At 43.2% G+C, this 23,840-nt stretch overlaps 1 long non-coding RNA gene across 2 annotated transcripts in view; it reads right to left on the bottom strand.

Moving 5' to 3' along the window:
* Nucleotides 1-23,840, bottom strand: part of LOC132396556 (uncharacterized) — a 148,403-nt gene that overhangs the window by 6,701 nt on the left and 117,862 nt on the right. The window contains exons 3-4 of one of the 2 annotated variants that reach the window (XR_009513017.1): nucleotides 23,335-23,407; nucleotides 8,621-9,755 (exon numbers count right to left, since the gene is read on the bottom strand). This is a non-coding gene — a long non-coding RNA (uncharacterized LOC132396556). Of the gene's footprint in view, nucleotides 1-8,620; nucleotides 9,756-23,334; nucleotides 23,408-23,840 lie in introns of those variants that run through there. The other variant, XR_009513018.1, reaches the window with a different exon arrangement.

Here is a 23,840-nt window from a genome sequence, read left to right as displayed (position 1 = left end):
TGAAATCTGTTGAAATAAACACATTGCTGAGAGCAATGTGTCCTCTGTCCCTCCTGAGATCTGGTTGTCACGAGCAGGGCTGGTTGTTGCTGTCCATTCCTGAGTCTGCTCGGGTACATCAGAGGACAATAGCATATTGGAATGCACTCACATCTACCAAAGAGATCTTCAGAAAGAAATAGGGAGTAAAATAAGGTTTGATACGTTGGCAAACAGTATAATAGACATCCCAAAAGTATTGACTCATTTATTGGAAGTGAGAGAGTGGATAAGAAATTAGAAGATTCCTTCAGGGACTGAAAGGGAAACCTGTCGAGAATGAGCTGGGTTTTATGTAAATAAATACTTCTTATTGGTTTCCACCAGAGAGAAGGATGTGGAGTGTGGAGAGTTAGGGGAAGAGTACACTGAGCCTTTGGAACATGTCTCTATAAGGAAGGAGAAAATGTCACTTATTTATTGTATTTAGAGTTACGCTCGGAACAGGGTATTCAATAGTGAGAGGGAACAGGCAGGAGATTCTGTCAGCCTTATAGAGATACCCGCATGGTGTGTTGCCTCCCAGGTGCCATGGTATGGGATGTCTCGGATCAGGTGCAGAGTATTCTGAAGGGAGAGGGTGGTACCAATGACATAACCATACAATATATAACCATATAACAATTACAGCATGGAAACAGGCCACCTCAGCCCTTCTAGTCCTTGCCGAACACTTACTCTCACCTAGTCACCTAGACACAGGTAGAAAAGGAGATCCTGAAGGAGAATTCAGGGAGTTGGGTAGGAAGCTGAAAAGCAGGACCTCCAGGATCGTAATCTCAGGATTGCTGCCTGTGCCACGTGCTAACGAGTACAAGCATAGCATAATCAAGTGTATTAACGGCTGGCTAAGAGACCAGTGTAGGAGGCAGGGCTTTGGGTTCCTGGATCATTGGGGCCTCTTCTGGGGGAGGTAAGACCTGTACAAAATGGACGGGTTACACCTGAACCTAAAGGGGTCCAATATCCTAGCAGGCAGGTTTAATAGAGCTGTCTGGGAGGATTTAAACTAATTTGGCAGGGGGATGGGAACCAGAAAGATAAGATTGAGGAAGGGGAAAACAGAAATAAATAAATCAAAGATGCAACAAGATGATAGAAAGGACAAGCAGCAGATGAGGCATAATCACAGCCAGTTACAGGGCAAAAGAGGAGTGGTGCAGTTGAAAAAGAAAGCAACAAATATTGAACTGTAAGTGTTATATTTGAATGCACACAGCATAAGAAATAAAATGGACAATCTTGAAATTCAGCTACAGATTGGCAAATATGATGTTGTGGCCATCTCTGAAACTTGACTAAAGGATGGCTGCCTTTGGGAGCTGAACGTCCAAGGATATACGGTGTATCAGAAAGATAGGTTAGTAGGCAGAGGGGATGGAATAAGAAATAATACAGTGGCATGCAAAAGTTTGGGCACCCCCGTCAAGATTTCTGTTACAGTGAATATTTAAGTGTTTAGAAGATGAACTCATCTCCAAAAGTCATAAAGTTAAGATGAAACATTCTTTTCAACATTTCAAGCAAGATCAATGTATTACTTTTGTTTTGTACTATTTTAGAGTGAACAAAAGGAAAGGAGCGCCATGCAAAAGTTTGGGCATCCCAAGAGATCTGAGCTCTCAGATAACTTTTCCCAAGGTCTCGGACCTTAATTAGCTTGTTAGGGCTATGGCTTGGTCACAGTCATCATTAAGAAAGGCCAGGTGATGCAAATTTCAAAGCTTTATAAATACCCTGACTCCGCAAACCTTGTCACAACAATCAGCAGCCATGGGCTCCTCTAAGTAGCTGCGTAGCACTCTGAAAATTAAAATAAATGATGCCCACAAAGTAGGACAAGGCTATAAGAAGATAGCAAAGCATTTTCAGGTAGCCGTTTCCTCAGTTCATAATGTAATTAAAAAATGGCAGTTAACAGGAACGGTGGAGGTCAAGTTGAGACCTGGAAGTGTGACCTGGAGGTGTGCCCAAACTTTTGCATGTCACCTCACACCTCAGAAGATTATTACCACCACAAACAACCCTTCTATTTGTGACTTCACATCAAACTGTAACATCATTTATTTTCACCCCAGCTCCACTATGTACTCTGGCACTCTGTTCCCATCCCCCTGCAAATCTAGTTTAAACCACACCCCCAATAGAACTAACAAATCTCCCTGCAAGGATATTGGTCCTCCTGTAGTTCAGGAGTAACCTGTCTCTCTTGTACAGGTCCCACCTGCCCCAGAATAGGTCCGAATGATCTAGAAATTTGAAACCCTGCCCCCTACACCAGTTTCTCAGCCACCTGTTCATTCTCCAGAGCATCCTATTCTTACCCTCTTCGTCAGAACTTTAACAGTCCTTTGGTTCTTTTATTTTTCTCTTTCATGAATGTCATGTTCTTTGGAAGCTTGTTTAAACCAAGTTAATGGTCTTTTAGACTTCCTCTAGGTGAATAGGAGTTCACTTTTTGAATAATAAGAATTATATATCACCACAGGGGGCATCAGGATTTTAGAGGTGATTAGGTGGGGCATGGCCAAAAAAAGGTTGGGAACCACTGGTCTAAATGGATTAGAGTTTGTAAAATGTGTCCAGAAAAGTTTTCATAATCAATATATAGAGGTACCAATGAGAGAGGATGCAATATTAGATCTCTTATTAGGAAACGAGTTAGGACAGGTGACAGAAGTGTGTGTAGGGGAACACTTTGGTTCCAGTGATCACAACACTATTAGTTTCAACTTGATCACGGATAAAGATAGATCTGGTCCGCGGGTTGAAGTTCTAAACTGGAAAAAGGCCAAATTTGAAGAAATGAGAAAGGATCTAAAAAGCGTAGATTGGGACAGGTTGTTCTCTGGCAAGGATGTCATTGGTAAGTGGGAGGCTTTCAAAGGAGAAATTTTGAGAGTGCAGAGTTTGTATGTTCCTGTCAGGATTAAAGGCAAAGTGAATAAGAATAAGGAACCTTGGTTCTCCAGGGATATTGGAACTCTGATAAAGAAGAAGAGTGAGATGTATGACATGTATAGGAAACGGAGCAAATAAGGTATTTGAGGAGTATAAAAGGTGCAAAAAATACTTAAGAAAGAAATCAGGAGGGCTAAAAAAGGTAGCTTTGGCAGTCAAGGAGAAGGATAATCCAAAGAGCTTCCACAGGTATACTAAGAGCAAAAGGATAGTAAGGGATAAAATTGATCCTCTTGAAGATCAGAGTGGTCAGCTATGTATGGAATCAAAAGAAATCGGGGAGATCTTAAGTGCTTTTTTTGCATCTGTATTTACTAAGCAAACTGGCATGGAGTCAATGGAAATAAGGCAAGCAAGTAGTGAGGTCATGGAACCTATACAGATTGAGGAGGAGGAGGTGCTTGCTATCTTGAGGAAAATGAAAGTAGATAAATCCTCAAGACCTGATAGGCTATTCCCTCAAACCATGAAGGAGACTAATTTTGAAATTGCAGGGGCCCTGGCAGATATATTCAAAATGTTGGTATCTACGGGTGAGGTGCCGGAGGATTGGAGGATAGCTCATGTTATTCCGTTATTTAAGAAAGGCTCTAAAAGTAATCCAGGAAATTTTAGGCTGGTAATTTTGACATCGGTAGTAGGTAAATTATTGGAGGGAGTACTAAGAGATAGGATCTACAAGTATTTGGACAGACAGGGACTTATTAGGGAGAGTCAACTTAGCTTTGTGCATGGTAGGTCATGTTTAACAAATCTATTAGAGTTTTTTGAGGAGGTTACAAGGAAAGTGGATGAAGGGAAGGCTGTGAACATTGTCTACATGGACCTTAGTAAGGCCTTTGACAAGGTCCCATATGGGAGGTTAGTTAGGAAGATTCAGTCGCTAGGGATACATGGTGAGGTAGTAAATTGGATTAGACATTGTCTCAATGGGAGAAGTCAGAGAGTGGTAGTGGAGGATTCCTACTCTGAGTGGAGGCCTGTGACTAGTGGTGTGCCACAGCGATCAGTGCTGGGTCCATTGTTATTTGTCATCTATATCAATGATCTGGATGATAATGTGGCAAATTGGATCAGCAAATTTGCTGATGATACAAAGATTGGAGGTGTAGTGGACGGTGAGGAAGGTTTTCAAAGCTTGCAGAGGGATCTGGACCAGCTGGAAAAATGGGCTGAAAAATGGCAAATGGAGTTTAATACAGACTAGTGTGAGGTATTGCACTTTGGAAGGAAAAACCACGGTAGAACATACAAGGTAAACGGTAGGGCACTAAGGAGTGCAGTAGAACAGAGGGATCTAGGAATACAGATACAAAATTCCCTAAAAGTGGCATCACAGATAGATAAGGTTGTAAAGAGAGCTTTTGGTACATTGGCCTTTATAAATCAAGTATTGAGTATAAGAGTTGGAATGTTATGGTGAGGTTGTATAAGGCATTGGTGACGCTGAACTTGGAGTATTGTGTGCAGTTTTGGTCACTGAATTACAGGAAGGATATTAATAAGGTTGAAAGAGTCAGTACTGGACCTGAAGAGAGAGATTTTGTTGAATGTCTAAGGGAATGACTTTTTAGAACAGCTTGTTGGTGAGCCCATTAGGGGATCGGCTATGCTGGATTAGCTGTTGTGCACTGATCCGGAGCTTAAGGTTAAGAAACCCTTAGGGAACAGCAATCACAATATGATCGAGTTCATTTTGAATTTTGAGAAGGAGAAACTAAATTTCAACATGTCAGTATTTCGGTGGAATAAAGGAAATTACAGTGGCTTGACAGGGGAACTGGCCAAGGTTGATTGGAAAGGGACCCTAGCAGGAAGGACAGCAGAGCAGCAAAGGCTGGAGTTTCTGTGAAAAATGAGGGAAGTGCCAGACAGGTAAATTCCAAATAAGGAGAAATTTTTGAATGGAAGAAGGACATTACCATGGCTGACAAGTAAAGTCAGACCCAAAGTAAAAGCAAAAGACGCCAAAGCCAGTGGGAAGATAGAGGATTGAGAAGCTTATGAAAACTTGCAGAAAGAAACTAAGAAGGTCATTCGAAAGGAAAAGATGAATTATTAGAGGAAGCTAGTGACTAATATCAAAGAGAATACTAAAGCTTTTTAAGTATATAAAGGGTAAAAGAGAGTCGAGGCTAGATATAGGATCAATAGAAAATGACACTGGAGATATCGTAATGAAAGATGCAGCGATGGTAGAGGAACTGAATGCATATTTAACATCAGTCTTCACAGTGGAAGACATCTGCAGTATACCGGACATTCAAAAGTGTCAGGGAAGTGAAGTTTGTGCAGTGAAAATTATGACTGAGAAGGTGCTCAGGAAGCTTAATGGTCTGAGGGTGAATAAATCTCTTGACCTGATGGAATGTATCCTTGGGCTCTGAAGGAAGTAGCTGGAGAGATTGCAGAGGCATTAACAATGATCTTGCAAGAATCGATAGATTCTGGCATTGTACCAGATGACTGGGAAATTGCAAATGTTACTCTGTTATTTAAGAAGGGTGGGAGACAGCAGAAAGGAAACTATAGACCTGTTATCCTGGCATCAGTGGTTGGGAAGTTGTTGGAACTGATTGTTAGGGATGAGATTACAGAGTACCTGGAGGCACATGACAAGATAGGCCAAAGTTTTCTGAAAGGAAAATCCTGTCTGATTAAACTACTGCAAGTTTTAGAGGAAATTACAAGCAGGGTAGACAAATGAGATGCAGTAGGTGTGGTGTACTTGGATTTTCAGAAGGCCTTTGACAAGGTGCCACACATGAGGCTGCTTAGCAAGATAAGATCCCATGGAATTACAGGGGAGTCACTAGCATGGGTGGAGCAGTGGCTGATCGGCAGAAAACAGGGAGTGGGAATAAAGGGATCTTATTCTGCTAGGCTGCCAGTTACCTGCGGGGCTTCACAAGGGTCAGTGTAGGAATGTCAATTGTTTGGACTACAGTAATAACGGATTTATGGCTAAACTGCCAATGATACAAAGATAGGTGGAGGAGCAGGTACTGCCGAGGAAACAGAGAGCCTGCAGAGAGACTGAGGTAGTTTGGGAAATGGACAAAGAAATGGCAAATGAAATACAATGTTGGAAAGTGTGTGGTCATGCACTTTGGTGGAAGAAATAAACGGGCAGACTATTATTTAGATGGGGAGAAAATTCAAAGTGCAGAGATGCAAAGTGACTTGGGAGTCCTTGGGCAGGATACTCTAAAAGTTAACTTCCAGGTTGAGTTGGAGGTGAAGAAGGCGAATGCAATGTTGGCATTCATTCCTGGAGTTATAGAATATAAGAGCAGAGATATGATGTTGAGGCTCTATAAGGCCCTCCTGAGACCACACTTGGAGAATTGTGTACAGTTTTGCGCTCTTATTTTATAAAGGATATACTGACATTGGAGAGGGTTTAGAGAAGATTCATGAGAATTATACCACGAATGCAAGGGTTAACATATGAGGAACGTCTGGCAGCTCTTGGGCTGTATTCCATGGAGTTCAGGAGAATGAGGGGGGATCTCACAGAAACATTCCGAATGTTAAAAGGCCAGAGCAGATTAGATATGGCAAAGTTATTTCCCATGGTAGGGGAGTCCAGGCCAAGAGGGCATGACTTCAGGATTGAACGACAACCATTTAGAGCAAAGATGCTGAGAAATTACTTTAGTTAGAGAGTGGTAAATCTGTGGAATTTATTGCCACAAGTGACTGTGGAGGCCAAGTCATTGGGTGCATTTAAGGCAGAGCTAGATAGGTTCTTGATTAGCCAGGGCATCAAAAAGGGTATGGGGAGGAGGCAGGCGAGTGGGAATGACTGGAAGAATTGGATCAACCCATGATTGAATGGTAGAGCAGACTTGAAGGGCCGAATGGCCTACTTCTGCTCTTATATCTTATGGACGTATTGTCTTAACATACAAACTCCTCACAGACAGCGGTGGAACTGAACCCAGGGCTCTGGCATTAACAGCGTTACACTTACCGCTACGCCATTGTGTGTGGCAAACTGGATCCAAACTTCGCTTTGTAGGAGACAGAGTGAAATGGCTGAGGGAAGTTACTGATCAAGAAATTTACTGATAATACTTAGCTAGTGGAGCAGTATGTAGAGAGGGATACCGTGGAAGGAACACAGATGAGTTGGAAGATTTAGTAGAGCAGTGACTGAAGAATTTGATAAGCATGAGGTAATGCATTCTGCCCCTCATTCTTCCCTGTCTCCCATGGTGCAGTCTCCTCTCCTATTATATTCCATTTTCAGCCCTTTACCTTTTACATCTGCCTCCTCCCAGCTTCTCACCATCCTAATTTACCCTTCCATCTGGTCTCATCTATCTCCAGCTGACTTTACTCCTTCCCAAACCCGCCTTCTTATTCTGCATACTTCCTCCCTCCTTTCTAGTCCTGATGAAGGATCTTGGCTCAAAACCTTGACCATTTATTTTTTTTTCAATAGATGCAGCCTGACCTGCTGAGTTCCCTTGGATTTTGTGTGTGCTATTCCAGAATAGAATACAATAGAACTGTATTGTTGCTCAAAGACGACGAGATTGTGGTGCTACTCCAGTCAGTCCAAAACAGATATTCACGATGTATACAGAATGACTGGTTTTTAAAAAATTGAATATTTACAGACAAGTTATATTGTTTGTCCATAACACTCAAAGGCCATTGGCAAGTCAGGATGTAGTACTATTCAGCTGTACAACGGCTCTCTTTCCTCACTCCCTCTCCTCCTGGGCAGAACAAGGAGTTTCCTTGCCTCTAATGCCCCTCATCCTTCCCTTTGGAGCAAGGAGTTTCTTTGCTCCCTATTTTCCCATCCTGGAGAGGATTGGATAGGACAGAGGGAATATGTCTGTGAGGGTGAGTACAGCGTGGCCATGGTGAGAAGGTTTTTGATGAGATCTCTGGTTGGTGAATGAAGGGAGAAAGCTGGAGGGAGAGCACAAAAAGTGGCAGATGTTGGAGCTGCAAGATGCCACCCAGAGCTCCACGAGTTACCCAGTAGAACAGGCAGTGTACGACTGAACCAATAGAGCAGGAGTGGCCAGTGTTGATAGAAACCAAGAGAAAAAATTAGCTGAGATGGTTGTATTCACGACCACTCCATCTTGTCCACACATGGGGGAGGTGCTGTTTCCCGAGATTATAATGGGCTTCGATAGAACAGTGCAGGAGGTCAGGGACAGATGGGTCAGAGAAGGAAGGAGATGGAGAATTCAGGTCATCGACAGGGATGAGATGTTGTTCATCAAAATGTGTTTAATACACTTAACAAATCCAGATTGTCTTTACTCTGAACAGTCGAAAATGCCAGCGAACCGTCAGTGATTGTAAAGAGGGGAGATTCTGCTACACTTCCCTGCTACTCCACATTTCCTGTCAGGAAACCCCGTTCCATCAGTATCGTCTGGATGAAGGGGAATCTTCCAGATGTATCCATTGTCTTCAATCAGACTCGTTCCTCCTCCACCAGCCCACCCTACAACAACACTGTAAATGAAGGAGGCCGATATGAGCTGGTGGGAGATCCAGAGCAGGGAAACGCCTCCATCAGGGTGACGGACCTCACACTGAATGACACCAGCAGATATTTCTGTCATATTTGGTTCAAGGGCAAGGGAAACAAAACGACAGTGATCCAGAATGAGATGACTCTGCAGATAGAGGGTAAGTAAATATCTCTATTGGTGCTGTGGAAACAATAAAAACATATTGATAACTTCTGTAAGAACAAATGAGCTCCCAGTGAGGAGCTGGGGCCGAGACTAGCTCAAACCCTTGTGGTCTCCATTTCTGCTCCTGGGCTCCCCAACCCCCTCACTCAGTACTGCCCTCAGTGGATTCCAACCCAGGATAGGTGGAGCTTCCTGCTGCAGGGTCAGAGGTTCAGACTCTCATTTGGCTGCTGAATGACCAGCCTGGCCTGAGATATTTACATCTGTGTCCAGCATTAAAGACCCAGAAGCTTCTACAGACAATCACCAGTCAGTTTCCACAATGACATTTTCACTCCATTCCCCTGCTGGTTCTCTCCCATTCCTCACCTTTCCTAGAGCTGAGGGACTTTGTTCCAATGCACTTGAGAATAACACTCCCCAAGTCACAGTCACCACCCTGGAGTTGGCCCTTGTGACTGATACTGTAACTGGAGGGACCTCTCTGTGCTCTGTCAATGGGAACCTCCTGCAAACATCATGTGGATCGACGCTGGGAACAACTCACGGCCCATAAGCAGCAGAGAGGAGAGCCACACAAGATCTCAGACTACGGGAGAGATACTTCACTCCAGCCTGGGTGGAAGCTACGCAGAGTGGCTCTGAATCAACACATGAGAGACACGTGTCAGGTCTTCCTACCCAAGCTGAGATTGACTGCATTGGCCATTCGAGCTGCCACTTACGTAGTCTACCTTCTTATGATTGCTTTCACTTTCTGGTGGATCTGCAGAGGGGAACAGCAATGACAAAGGTACAAAATGTTGGATGTTGATGGGGGTCCTCTGGGGACATTGTCCTCCACCGCTGGTTCTGGCGATGGTTTTGGTGAAACCCAATTTCCCTTGGGATCAATAAAGTATGTCTGTCTGTCTGTGTGTCCGCTAACATCTGTGACAGAGGGAAGTGATGAATCATTGTCCAAACGGTGTGACTGTCCGTCTGTGGGATATCTGGAACATTTCTTGTTTCACTCCGACGCAGAGAACCCGTCCCTCAGCCGCTTTACTGATATATTTAAAACTGCATTGGTGCTGTTTCCTGCATGTAGACAGAACACAAAAGTCTTTGGAGACACAAAGTTCAAAGTACATTTGTAGATTTGTCTCCTTACAGAGAAACCCAACAGAACCCAATAAAAAAAAAGACAATCAAACCTGCAATGTGCAGAAAAAAAAACAAATTGTGCAAGCAATAGAAGTCAGCAATAATATTCGGAACTGAAGGTCACCAAAGTCAGTCCACAGACATGAAATCAGTCATCACTGCAGTCATCAGAGTCGGAGTAGGAATGAGATGCAGAATTAAACTCATAGATGGGGATGAAATATTGTTGAATAAAATGTGATTAATACACTCAACTAATCCAGATTGTCCTTACTTTAAAATGTCCAAGGTGTCAGAGTATCATCGGTGATTGCTGTTACATACCCCGTAACTGGGTTTACAGACCGGCAGAAATAGAAGAATCCGTTGGAGTCTGGTGGTACCAAAAACTAAAGGTGTTTATTAGTAAACTAAGCAATACAATATCAAAAATGCAAATATACAGATAAAACAGGTTAGCAACAATAAACCTAGAAGTGTAGAATAATAATCAATAATAAGAAACAAGCTCTATCAATATCTAGGGGTAAATGAATTGTCATAAGAGAATATAGAGTCTAGTTCAGTTCATGTGTGCTGAAGTAGTTGCAGTTGTTGTATTGTAATTTGTTGGAGAGAGAGAGAGAGAGAGAGAGAGAGAGAGAGAGAGAGAGAGAGAGCAAGCGAGATGTAACAGCTGCACCAGACAAACCTTCTGTTGTCTTCTTATTCCGTCGTACCGTTGTGGTCATTCGGTTAGGACCTCTCCGTTCTCAGCTAGACTGTTCTTCCATGGTGGACTCGTCACTCTGGCATGAGTGGACACACACAAGCCCCCACCGGCCCTGCTGTCACACTGTGAGCTTTGTTGACCGATCTCCTGATTCGGTCCTTGAAGCCCCCACCTTCCTGTGGGTGTACAACACTCATTCAGTGTCCACTGTTGTGCCTGAGGGTGTCTCCCCACACCTGTCTTTTATCCCCACTGACAGGGTATCAGCCATCCATCAACTCAAAATGACCATGTCCATCAAAGTAGGCCACTCCTGCTGTCTCCTCAGTAATGTTAACGAGTAAAGTAACGTAGCGAAAGGTAAACAATCAGTGAAGAAGTCATAATACATAAATCAAGTGTGTGTCTCTCTCGCTCTTATCTGTAGCAGGTGACCCTGCCTCTGTGCTTTATCTCTCTCTCTCTCATTAGCAGCATAGCAATTGCAATAGTTCATTGTTCTCAAAGGGGGAGAATGGTAAACTCTGCACCCCATTTCCATCAGGTCTGTTCAGCACTCATAACAGTGTAAAAAGGCGAAATTCTGACACACTGTCCTGCTACTTCACACCTCCTGACACAAAACCCAACTCCATCACTATCCTCTGGATGAAGGGGAATCCTCCAAATGTATCCACTGTCTTATGTCAAACTCATTTCCACTCTGCCAGTTCTCCCTACACCAACACCGTAAGTGAAGGAGGCCAATATGAGCTGGTGGGAGATCCAGGGCAAGGAAATGCCTCCATCAGGGTGACGGACCTCAGACTGAAAGACACCAGCAGATATTTCTGTCATGTTTGGGTCAGGAATTCCACATGGGAGGCAGAGACTCTGGATGAGACTGGACTGCAGGTCATGGGTAAGGAAACAGCTCCATCAGTGTTGTGTAATTGATAAAAATGTATTGAACATCCGTAGGAAGAAATGAGCCCCCACTGAGGAACTGGGACTGAGATTGGCTCGATCCCTCGTGGGTTCCATTCTCAGTCCAGCGTTCCCCCCCCACTCAGTACCACCACCAGTGGTAAGGATATGGTGCAGATTCCCTCCCTGGATAAGACACAGGAACAGAATTAGGGAATTCAGCCCATCGACTCTGCTTCACCACTCCATAATGGCTAATCTATTATCCCTCTCAACCCCATTCTCATGCCTTCTTCCATAACCTTTGAGAGCCTGACCAATCAAGAACCTATCAACCTCCACCTTATATAATAGCAATGGGGAACAGGGACATGGTGTAGAGTCTGAATGAGTATTTTGCATCCATCTTCATTGTGGAAGACACCAACAGTACAGTGGAAGTTCGAGAGTGTCTGAAGTTACAAAGCCACTCCACTCTTCAAAAAGGGAGAGAAGCCGAATAAAGAAAATTATAGACCAGTTAGTCTGACCTCAGTAGTTGGGAAGATGTTGGAGTTGATTGTTAAGGATGAGGTCTCAGGGTACGTGGAAGCACATGATAAAATAGGCCACAGTCTGCATGGTTGACCGAAAGGAAATCCTGCCTTACAAATCTGTAGGAATTTTTTGAGGAACTAAGAAGCAAGGTCGACAAAGGAGAATCAGAGGTTGTTGCCCACTTGGATTTTGACAAGATGCCGCACATGAAACTGCTTAACAAGATAAGACCCTATGGTATTACAAGAAAGATATTAGCAGGGATAGAGGATTGGCTGATTGGCAGGAGGCAATGAAGTGTGAGTAAAGGGAGACATTTCAAATTGGTTGTCGGTGTCTAGTGTTGATCCAAAGGAGTCAGTTTTGGGACTGCTTCTTTTCATTTTATATGTCAATGATTTGGAAGATAGAATTGATCGGTTTGTGGCCAAGTTTGCAGATGATATCAAGATAGGTGGAGGGGCAAGTAGTGTTGCGGGAACAGAATGGATGTGCAGGCTAGGTCATTTAGTTATTCTGTCATAAGGCAGAATTTCATAGATTTTTGATTAGTCAGTGCATGAAAGGTTACAGGGAGAAGGCAGGAGAATGGGGTTGAGAAGGCAAATGGATCAGCCATGATGAATTTGCAATGCAGACTCAATGGGCTGAATGGCCTCATTCTGCTCCAGTCTTTTTTGTTCCTCTGGTCTAAATGTACCCAATGACTTGGCCTCCACAGCAGTCTGTGCTAATGAATTCCACAGATTCACCACTCTCTGGCTAAAGACACTCATCATTTCCAATCTAAATGGATGTGCCTCTATTCTGAGTCAGTCCCCTCTGGTCCTTGACTCCCCACCACAGGAAACATCCTCTCCCCATTCACTCTATCTCTGCCTTTCAATATTTGATAGGTTTCAGTGAGATCACCCCTTATTGTTCTGAACTCCAGTGAGTACAGGCCTGGCTTAAGGAGGGGCTTCTTGCTGCTGAGTCGGTGTTTCCGTTCCCTATTGAACTACTGAGATTACTGGCTCGATGTTGCAAGGTCCATAGCCGACCTGGGTAACCTTCATCCACCTTCAGCATGAACATTCACCCTGGGATCCATCACAATCAGGATCCAGTCTGTTTGCTGATGGAATATTTCCCTCCAGTTCAGCATACCACAGCAGGGTAGCGGTTTGTGTGATGTTATTACAGCTCGGGGTGTTGGAGTTCAGAGTTCAATCCCAGTGTCCTCCGTAAGGAGTCTGTACATCCTCCCTGTGGAATGCATGGGTTTCCTCCGGGTGCTCTGGTTTCTTCCCATGGTCCAAAGTTGTACCAATTAGTAGGTTAATTGTCCTGTGATTATGTTTGTGGTAAATTTGGTTTGCTGGGTGGTGTGGCTCGAGGGGCGGACTGGCCTATTCCACACTGTATCTCTAAAATTACGTCTCTACCAAAGAAGGTGTGAGGAGCCTCTTGCCTGCGGATCACCCTCAGGCAAGGTGTAGAAGCTGGTTAGCCACCCTAACACCCCCCACCCCCCATCTGGGGCAAGTGAAGCCATGGGAGCAGGTGGTGGATGGTCGTACTGTCACGCAGGTGAGAAACTGCTAGAAAATTCAGCAGTCTAATAAACAAGGAGGCAATTAAAAGAGAGAGGGGACTCTGACATGGTTTTGATAACACTTTTAATTGTGACCTTGAGAGAGAGATTACGGCGCCAGCTGAGACACGAGCTGGGAAGTCACCATGGTAACAGCTCAGAGCGGTTGAGCTAACGGACGGCTTTTCGAATGAAATTATAAAATGGAATTTCGAATGAATTATAAAAAGTTGAGGCGTTGGTCTGATAACGGCAGAGGAGACACGACACGGGAGAAGTGCAGAAGCTACCCGAGAAACCACTGGTGGAGTTTAAGACTACCATGAGGGTGGAGGCCATGGACCGATTAATTTTAACCCGTGATTACCAGTGCAGGTAAGAGCTTGCCTGTGGGGATCTGCTGGTGGTGAACCCGTGCCGTGGGTTAGTAGACCGTTCCCTAGAAGGGGCTCTGTCCGTCCGTGTCTGTGTGGGGTTCACACGAAGTGACTCTATAGATTTCAGAAGCAAGAACAACTAAAGCTGCCAACGTAAACATCAACACAATTAACACTCTCTCTCGGGACTTCCGGTAAGATGGCGATTGCTTAGCTGCTCCGAACTTTTGTTCCGTTACTGTCGCTATCTTTTCACTAAATGTCTCCATTTGTTAAACCTTAGTCGGGAACTTTTTCGGTACCTCTTACTTGCCTGTGAACACATCTAACTTACAATGTCTAGCAAGAGCTCTAAATCCGGGAGAAAGGAAGCTCCGGCTCTCTCAGACGAGACCCAGACTGCGCTCAGTCAGCTCCGAGACAAAATTTTAAAGGAATTCAAAACCGCTTTCAAACAGTTGGAGGACAAGATTGATCAAATCAACGACAAGGTGGGCAAGCATGCCCAACACTTATCTCGCATCGATTCGACTTCTGAAGATTTAGAAAGTCGTGCTCGATACTTGGAGACTCTCTATTCCAGCTTGGAGGAAAAGTGTAACAAACTCCTTTTCAAAATGGTGGATCTCGAAAATCGCAGCAGACGCTGCAATCTTAGAATTCTTGGATTGCCAGAGGCCACCGAACAGGGATCAACAGTGAAGTTTTTCGCCGAGTTTCTCTGTGAGATATTCGGGAAAGATTTGCTTCCGAACCCGCCTGAGCTCGAACGGGCACACCGGGTCCATGTTCCCGCCGGAATTCTGGGCAACCGCCCACGACCAGTAATCTTGTGCTTCCATCAATACCAGGTAAAACACCATCTGATTGTAGAAGCACATCGCAGAGGTTCCTAGCCAATCAGCTGAGGCGTTCCAAAGCCAAACAACATGTTACAAAGATCCGGAAGGAGAACGGAGACTTTACATCAGATCACTTAGAAATTAATGACGCATTTAAAAATTTTTATTCTCGGCTTTATTCCTCTGAATCTCTGAATGACAATATCTCTGTTGATCAATTTTTACAGAATCTGAATATCCCCTCACTTTCATCTGATTTCAAAGCCAAACCCAATGCGTCTATGTCATTAGAAGAAATAGCTACTGCAATTTCTGCACTGTCCTCAGGGAAATCTCCTGGACCTGATGGGTTCCCTGTAGAATTTTATAAATCATTCTCTTCTCTTCTTTCTCCTCAGTTACTCTCAGTATTATCTGACTCGTTTAATTACGGCAAATTGCCACCCTCTTTCAGTGAGGCACCTATGACATTCTTCTTTTAAAAAAGGGCAAAGACACAACAGAGTGTTCCTCGTATAGGCCGATCTCTCTGCTCAATGCTGATGTAAAGATCTCAGCTAAAGTTTTGGCTCATAGATTAGAAACCGGCATTCCCTCCATTATCTCTGATGACCAAACAGGCTTTATTAAAAACCGTTTTCCTTTTTTTAACATTCGGCGTTTATTTAATATCTTATACTCACCTCCAACTGGGATTCCTGAATGTGTTATTTCCCTCGATGCAGAGAAAGCATTTGATCGTATAGAGTGGAACTACCTTTTTGCAGTTTTAGAAAAATTGACCTTGGCCAAAGTTTCATCTCTTGGATCCAATTGCTGTACCTGTGTCCTACTGCTTCTGTTTTAACCAATTTTCAGAAATCCCAAGTATTTAATCTCAAACATGGCACCCACCAGGGATGCCCCTTAAGTCCCTTTCTCTTTGATTTGGCTATGGAACCTCTGGCGATAGCATTTCGAAACTGCCCTGAATTGACTGGGATTTGGAGAGGGGGTGTTGAGCATAAAGTTTCTCTCTATGCTGATGACTTATTACTCCTTCTCTCAAATCCGTCTACATCCTTACCTCTAATGTTTTCACTTCTTGACCAGTTTAGCCAGATCTCTGGCTATAAACTTAATTTACATAAGAGTGAACTTCTCCCAATTAATAAAGAAGCACAAGAACTAACATTTCATGATCTCCCTTTTAAAGTAGTCCATAGTCAATTTACTTATCTTGGAATTACAGTGACAAGGAAGTTTAAAGATCTCTTTCGTGAAAACTTTGCCAATCTTTCATATGCTATAAAACAGAGTCTGGTACAATGGTCACCTCTATCTATGTCTTTGGTAGGTCGTATTAATGTTGTTAAAATGTATGTTCTCCCCAAATTTTTATACCTATTTCAATCTATCCCAATTTTTATTCCTAAATCTTTTTTTAATTCCTTAGACTCTATTATTTTGTCATACCTGTGGCAGAATTAGCGCTCTAGAATTAATAAAATCCATCTCCAAAAATCTAAAAAAGAGGGTGGCATGGCTTTACCTAACTTTCGTTTATATTATTGGGCAGCTAATATACGTTGTGCTACCTTCTGGTCTTTCTTCCATGGCCAACCCCAGTGCCCTAACTGGGTGGCGATGGAGCTGAGCTCCACTAAAGAATTATCTATCTCTGCACTTCTTGGCTCTGCACTCCCTAGTAGTCTGCCCAGATTAATAGCTAATCCTCTTGTTAGACACACTTTGCGTATATGGGCTCAGATCAGGAAATGCTATGGTTTCCAGGGGTTTTCCATTTCCAGCCCTATTGCTCATAATCACCTTTTTTTACCTACTACATACGATTCAGCATTCCAGGTTTGGTATAGGAAGGGCATTAGACATTTTGAAGATCTTTTCATTGATAATCGCTTCGCTTCTTTTCAGCAGCTCTCTGTTAAGTTCAATCTGCCCAATGCTCATTTTTTCAGATATCTCCAAATCCGACACTTTATTGCTCCTTTAATTCCTAACTTTCCTGAAATGCCTGCAAAAAATGCTATGGACCTATTTCTTTCCATGAATCCACTAGGTAAAGGCTTAATATCAATCATTCGGCTTAACGACATCATGGCCTGTTTGGACCTCAGCTCCTTTTTTCTCTGGTAGAAGGTATTATTATCCTCTGTTGCTGAGTGTATTCACAGTCTGGGAGTTTGGCTGTCCTGACTTATACTCTCTATATTGTGTTGTGGTTGGTCTGGAGTTGCTGTTGTTTTTTCTTGTGTTGTGGGGCTTGGGGAGGACACTAAGCTTACTTGTCTTTAATTTAGGTGTTTTTTTTTGCTAAATTCTCTTCCTTTGTAGCATATTGTTATTGTATGCTTAATTTTGCACTGTTTTATTCTTCTTCATTGGGATTTGGGGTTTTTAATTTGTAAAATGTTTTGAAAAACTAATAAAAAAAATTTAAAAAAACACTCTCTCTCTCCATCAATTCAACTCAACTCAACACAAAGTGAACTGTACTGCTTAAACTTACCTGACACTGTAAGACTGATATCTACCTCCAGGACTATTATCTTTGTATCCACACACACATTTGCAGATATATATATATATATATATCTCTCTCTATATATATATATATATATATATATATATATAGAGAGAGAGAGAGAGAGAGAGAGAGAAAGAGAAAGAGGGAGAGAGATACTAGTTTATAACCTGTATCGTATTATCCAGTTTTAATGATATTATTTCATAGTAGTAATAAATATAGTCTTAATTTAAAGTAAACCAAACTCCACGTGTGTTCCATTTCTGCTGGTCCTTTTCAACTTGTCTTGGGATTCGTGACAAAATTGGGGTCTGCGTCCGGGTTCTGAACAAATTTGATCGGAGCCAATTTTTGAAATTGTGGGGGCTTGTCTTAATTGGGGAAATCCCTTGTAATTAAGCTGTGTGTGGAAAACAGCAGAAATGGAGGATATTGAATTTATAGAGAACCCTATTCCTCTGTTTTTGAGGAGAGCCCGAAAGGAGGTTCTATGTGACATTGCTAACAAATGGAAACTTACTGGAATACAGAGGAGTATGACAAAGGCAGGAATTCGGAGGAAAGTAGCTGAATATTGTGTTGGGAAAGAGTTACTTGAGGAGGAGTCGCTACAGGAGTTTCCAGTAGGTGATGAGGAGACCCTGTTACGACCAGAACAATTAAGAATGGAGAGACTTAAGTTGGAGGCTGCAGAGGGAGAAAAACAGAGGGAGTTTGAGAGGGAGATGCGTCGTCAAGAGGGTGAAGTGTCAGGCCGAGAGTGGCGAGAGGGGTGTATCCATTAATGTCAGTCAGGAAATTAAGTTGGTACCTCTGTTTGCTAAAGGAGACGTTGATAGGTACTTCCTACATTTTGAGAAAGTTGCTCAGAACAAGAAGTGGTCGAGGGAGGACTGGGCAGTATTGCTGCAAAGTGTGTTAAAAGGGAAGGTGCAGCAAGCATATTCTGCCTTGTCTGTGACTGAGTCGACTAATTATGATGCTGTGAAGGAGGCTGTGCTTAAGGTCTATGAAATGGTGCCAGAAGCATACCAACAGAAGTTTCAGGGTTTGAGGAAGTCCAGGAACCAGACATATGTAGAGTTTGCCTGTGAAAAGGAGAGGTACTTTGATCGGTGGTGTGCCTCGAAAGAGGTAGACGAGGACTACCACAAAGTAGACAGCTGATGCTGATCGAGGAATTAAAAGAGTGTGTCCCTAGTGAGATATGGTCATACTTAGAAGAGAAAGAGGTTGAGACTCTTTACACGGCCACTAGGTTAGTGGATGAGTTTGCCCTGACTCACAAGATTAATTTTTTCCCGAGCAAGGGTTATCAGAAGAAATACCTGGATAATCTGCCAAGTAACACAGGAAACAAGGCAGGAGCCAGTGACAGAGGTAAAAAGGAGGGGAAACCAACCAAAGATAAGTTTTCCAGTTTTACCTGTTACTACTGCAGGTTGCCTGGCCATGTGGCATCCAACTGTCCTATTCGGAAGAAAGAAATGGGAAAAGGGGAAAACCCCCGATGTATGTGCGCCAGCGGCTGAGACCACACGAAGGAAGGTGGGGTCTGGCCAAGTTCAGGAAGAGATTGAGTGGTTTATTATCAAGGGTTTTGTGTCTCTGAAGGAGGGGTCACCCCCAGTTCCAGTGAGAATCTGGTGCGATACTGGAGCCTTTCAGTCACTGATATTAAGTGATGTCTTAGAATTTGGTGACGAGACAAAAATGGACCAAGTGAATATTCTGGAAGGTATCGGCAAGGGAACAGAATAGAAATTATAGGCCTGTCAGTTTGATGTCAGTGGTGGGTAAATTAATGGAAAGCATTCTTAGAGATGGTATATATAATTATCTGGATAGACAGGGTCTGATTAGGAACAGTCAACATGGATTTGTGCGTGGAAGGTCATGTTTGACAAATCTAATTGAATTTTTTGAAGAGATTACAAGCAATGTTAATGAGGATAAAGCAATGGATGTTGTCTATATGGACTTCAGTAAGGCCTTTGACAAGGTTCTACATGGAAGGTTAGTTAGGAAGGTTCAATCATTAGGTATTAATATTGCAGTAGTAAAATGGATTCAACAGTGGCTGGATGGGAGATTCCAGAGAGTAGTGGTGGATAATTGTTTATCAGGTTGGAGGCCGGTGACTAGTGGTGTGCCTCAGAGATCTGTACTGGGTCCAACGTTGTTTGTCATATACATTAATGATCTGGATGATGGGGTGGTAAATTGGATTAGTAAGTATGAAGATGATACTAAGATAGGTGGTATTGTGGATAATGAAGTAGGTTTTCAAAGCTTGCAGAGAGATTTAGGCCAGTTAGCAGACTAGGCTGAACGATGGTAGATGGAGTTTAATGCTGATAAGTGTGAGGTGCTACATTTTGGTAGGAATAATCCAAATAGGACATATATGGCAAATGGTAGGGTATTAAAGAATGCAGTAGAACAGAGTGATCTAGGAATAATGGTGCATAGTTCCCTGAAGGTGGAATCTCATGTGGATAGGGTGGTGAAGAAAGCTTTTGGTATGTTGACCTTTATAAATCAGAGCATTGAGTATAGGAGTTGGGATGCAATGTTAAAATTGTACAAGACATTGGTAAGGCCGAATTTGGAATATTGTGTATAGTTCTGGTCACCGAATTATAGGAAAGATGTCAACAAAATAGAGAGAGTACAGAGAAGATTTATTAGAATGTTACGTGGGTTTCAGCACCTAAGTTACATGGAAAGGTTGAACAAGTTAGGTCTTTATTCTTTAGAGCATAGAAGGTTGAGGGGGGACTTGATAGAGGTATTTAAAATTATGAGGGGGATAGATAGAGTTGACGTGGATAGGCTTTTTCCATTGAGAGTAGGGGAGATTCAAACAAGAGGACATGCGTTGAGAGTTAGCGGGCAAAAGTTTAAGGGTAACATGAGGGGGGATTGCTTTACTCAGAGAGTAGTAGTTGTGTGGAATGAGCTTCCAATAGAAGTGGTAGAGGCAGGTTCAGTATTGTCATTTAAAGTAAAATTGGATAGGTATATGGGCAGGAAAGGAATGGAGGGTTATGGGCTGAGTGTGGGTCAGTGGGACTAGGTGACAGTAAGCATTCGGCACGGACTAGAAGGGCTGAGATGGCCAGTTTCTGTGCTGTAATTATGGTTATATGGTTATATGATAGGGTGGGAAAGGCTAAGTACCTAACAAGAATTGACCTGCTAAAAGGGTACTGGTGTGTTCCCTTAACTGATAGGGCACGAGAGATATCGGCATTCGTCACCCCCTCAGGGTTGTACAAGTATAATGTGATGCCTTTCAGGATGAAAAATGCCCCTGGGACATAAAATAAACTCTGTGATTCAAGGCTTGAAGAATACTGAGGCATAAATTGACGGTTTAGTAGTATGGAACGACACATGGGAGGAACACATTGTAACAGTAGAGAAATTATTTGACCGGCTCTCTAAAGCTAATCTGATGGTGAACCTTGGCAAGAATGAGTTTGGTCACGCCAGGGTTAGGTGGTGGGCCAGGGTCAACTGGTTCCTGTGAAAGGGAAAGTTCAGGCTATCGCTGATGTACCCATTCCAACGGTTTTGAGAAGGTTTTTAGGTCTGGTGGGGTATTATCGAAAATTTTGCAAGAACTTGGCAGATATTGCCCTTCCACTGACAAAACCGTTGAGAAAGAGTGAACAATTTGTGTGGGATGAGAGTTGCCAAAAGGCGTTCAGATGGTTAAAGGGTATCTTGTGTCACCATCCAGTGCTAAAGGCACCGGACTTCACTAATCCGTTCTCCTTAGTGACGGACACTAGCGATGAAGCTGCAGGGGTGGTGCTGTTACAGAGGGGAGATGATGGTATTGAACATCCGGTGGCATACTTTTCCAAAAAGTTTAATGTGCACCAGAAAAATTACTCGACAATAGAAAAAGACTTGCAGTCCCTCATTTTTGCATTACAACATTTCGAGGTTTACATCAGTGCTGTACAAAAGCTATTAATGGTGTACATTGACCACAACCCTTTGGTGTTTTTAGATAAGATTAAAGGTCGAAATTGACGTTTATTAAACTGGAGCCTGTGTTTACAGCAGTTTGATATAGAGATAAGACACTTAAGGGGTACGGACAATGTCATTGCAGATTGCCTATCCCGCTGTTTAAAAAAATGCTGATGAACTGTGTAAATTCTAAAGGTACACTTTGTGAAGTAGAATGTAGTGCTTAGTGTGTAGAATCTGTGAGTGAACAAAATTTTGCTCAAAGATCAAATTTTTCCCAAAAGGGGGAAGATGTCACGCAGGTGAGAAACTGCTAGAAAATTCAGCAGTTTAATGAACCAGGAGGCAATTAAAAGAGAGAGAGGACTCTGACATAGTTTTGATAACACTTTTAATTGTGACCTTGAGAGAGAGAGTATGGCGCCAGCTGAGACACGAGCTGGGAAGTCACCATGGTAACAGCTCAGAGCGGTTTAGCTAACAGACAGTTAGAAATCCGGATGGAATATGAAAAGTTGAGGCGTTGGTCTGATAACGGCAGAGGAGACAGGACACGGGAGAAGTGCGGAAGCTACCCGAGAAACCACTGGTGGAGTTTAAGACCACCACGAGGGTGGAGGCCATGGACCGATTAATTTTAACCCGTGATTACCAGTGCAGGTAAGAGCTTGCCTGTGGGGATCTGCTGGTGGTGAACCCGTGCCGTGGGTTAGTAGACCGTTCCCTAGAAGGGGCTCTGTCCGTCCGTGTCTGTGCGGGGTTCACACAAAATGACTCTAAAGACTCCGGAAGCAAGAACAACTAAATCTGCCAATGTAAACATCAACTCAATTAACTCTCTCTCTCTCCATCAATTCAACTCGACACAACACATAGTGAACTGAACTGCTTAAACTTACCTGACACCATAAGACTGATATCTCTGATATCTACCTCCAAGACTATTACATCCACACACATTTCTGCGGATATATATATATAAAACAATATATAAAATAGTTTATAAACTGTATCGTATTATCCAATTTTAATGATGTTAATTCGTAATAGTAATAAATATAGTCTTAATTTAAAGTAAACCAGACTCCAGGTGTATTCCATTTCTGCTGGTCCTTTTCAACTTGTCACAGGATTCGTGACAGTACAAACGGCTGGGGCAGATCACAAGCCCTGGTTATGCAAACAATGACACCAGGCAGGCAATCTCTGAAGAGTATTGATAATGCCTGGGGTTACCCATCTTGTAAAGACACTGCCCAGAAGAAGGCATTTCTGTAGAAAAATTTGTGATCAGTCATGATCATGAGACCATGATCGCCCAGATCCTGCGACATCACATAATGATGATGCTGTTCTCTAAAATAAAAATTGTAAAGATTCAATGAACTTAATTTGATTTTCTTTCCTCCTCCAAGTCCCGGCCATCATCCTGAGTCTATCTCTTGTGACTGATGATACTGGAGCCACCCTCGTGTGCAGGGCTGAAGGGAAGCCCCCTGCAAACATCACGTGGATTGACCTCGAGAACAGCACACTGCCCATGAACAGCAGCGAGATGAGAGTCACCGGAGATCTGGAGAGTGTAGGAAAGCTGGTTCTGCCCGGGCTGAGAGGGAGCTACTGCTGTGTGGCTATGAATAAGCATAGGAGAGACACCCGCGAGATCCACCTAGCCAAGACGGGAACAAGTGCTTTGATGCTGGCCCTCTTCATTGTATTGCCCTCTTTAGCAATTGTTTCTTTGGTTGTTTTTGTTGTCTGGTCTCTGAAGAAAGGTGAGTAATCCAGTGAATGGTCCACTCTTCCTGGGTCAGGGACATTTCACAGAGGGGGATGGATACAGAGGCCATTCAGTCCATTAACCCAGTTCCACCATACAATTGTATGATGGCCCATGTCTATTTTACCTCCTATCAGCCCCTTGGTTCTGAACACAGATGCATCAGCTCATGAAAACACCCATTCATCACAATTTACATATTCTCCCATTAAGTGTGGAGAGAATTCATCTCCAAAGAAAAGAAATAAAATGATAAAGAGTCCACCTACTTCTGTGGGAGGAAGAGCTTCCCTTCCTGCCTCTGAATGGACTGGCCTTGGTCCATAGAAATTCCCATTTGATCTGAAATTGAAAAGAGGAAATCATCTCTCTCTCTCTCTCTCTCTCTCTCTCTCTCTCTCTCTCTCTCTCTCTCTCTCTCTCTCTCTCTCTCTCCCTCTCTCCCTCTCCCTCTCCCTCTCCCTCTCCCTCTCTCCCCCTCTCCCCCTCTCCCCCTCTCCCTCTCTCCCTCTCTCCCTCTCTCCCTCTCTCCCTCTCTCCCTCTCTCCCTCTCCCTCTCCCTCTCCCTCTCCATCTCCCTCTCCCTTCACCCTTCCCTTCCTGCTCCCCATTAATCCGATTAGCTATGTACTCCACCAAAGGTTCGTTTTCAGATATGGGAGCATAGTTGATGCATTTATTCTTCTTTAGAAATGGAAACTTTTTTCTGTATCCTCACATTTAACCCTTGAGGTCCTACATCAACAGAGCGAAGAATGTGTAAAAGGCATGCTTG

This window comes from Hypanus sabinus, chromosome 7, assembly GCF_030144855.1.
Source record: "Hypanus sabinus isolate sHypSab1 chromosome 7, sHypSab1.hap1, whole genome shotgun sequence".
NCBI classification, from domain to species: Eukaryota; Metazoa; Chordata; class Chondrichthyes; order Myliobatiformes; family Dasyatidae; genus Hypanus; species Hypanus sabinus.
The sequence above is the reverse complement of the archived record's forward strand: the minus strand, read 5'-3'. Positions and strand labels throughout refer to the sequence as shown.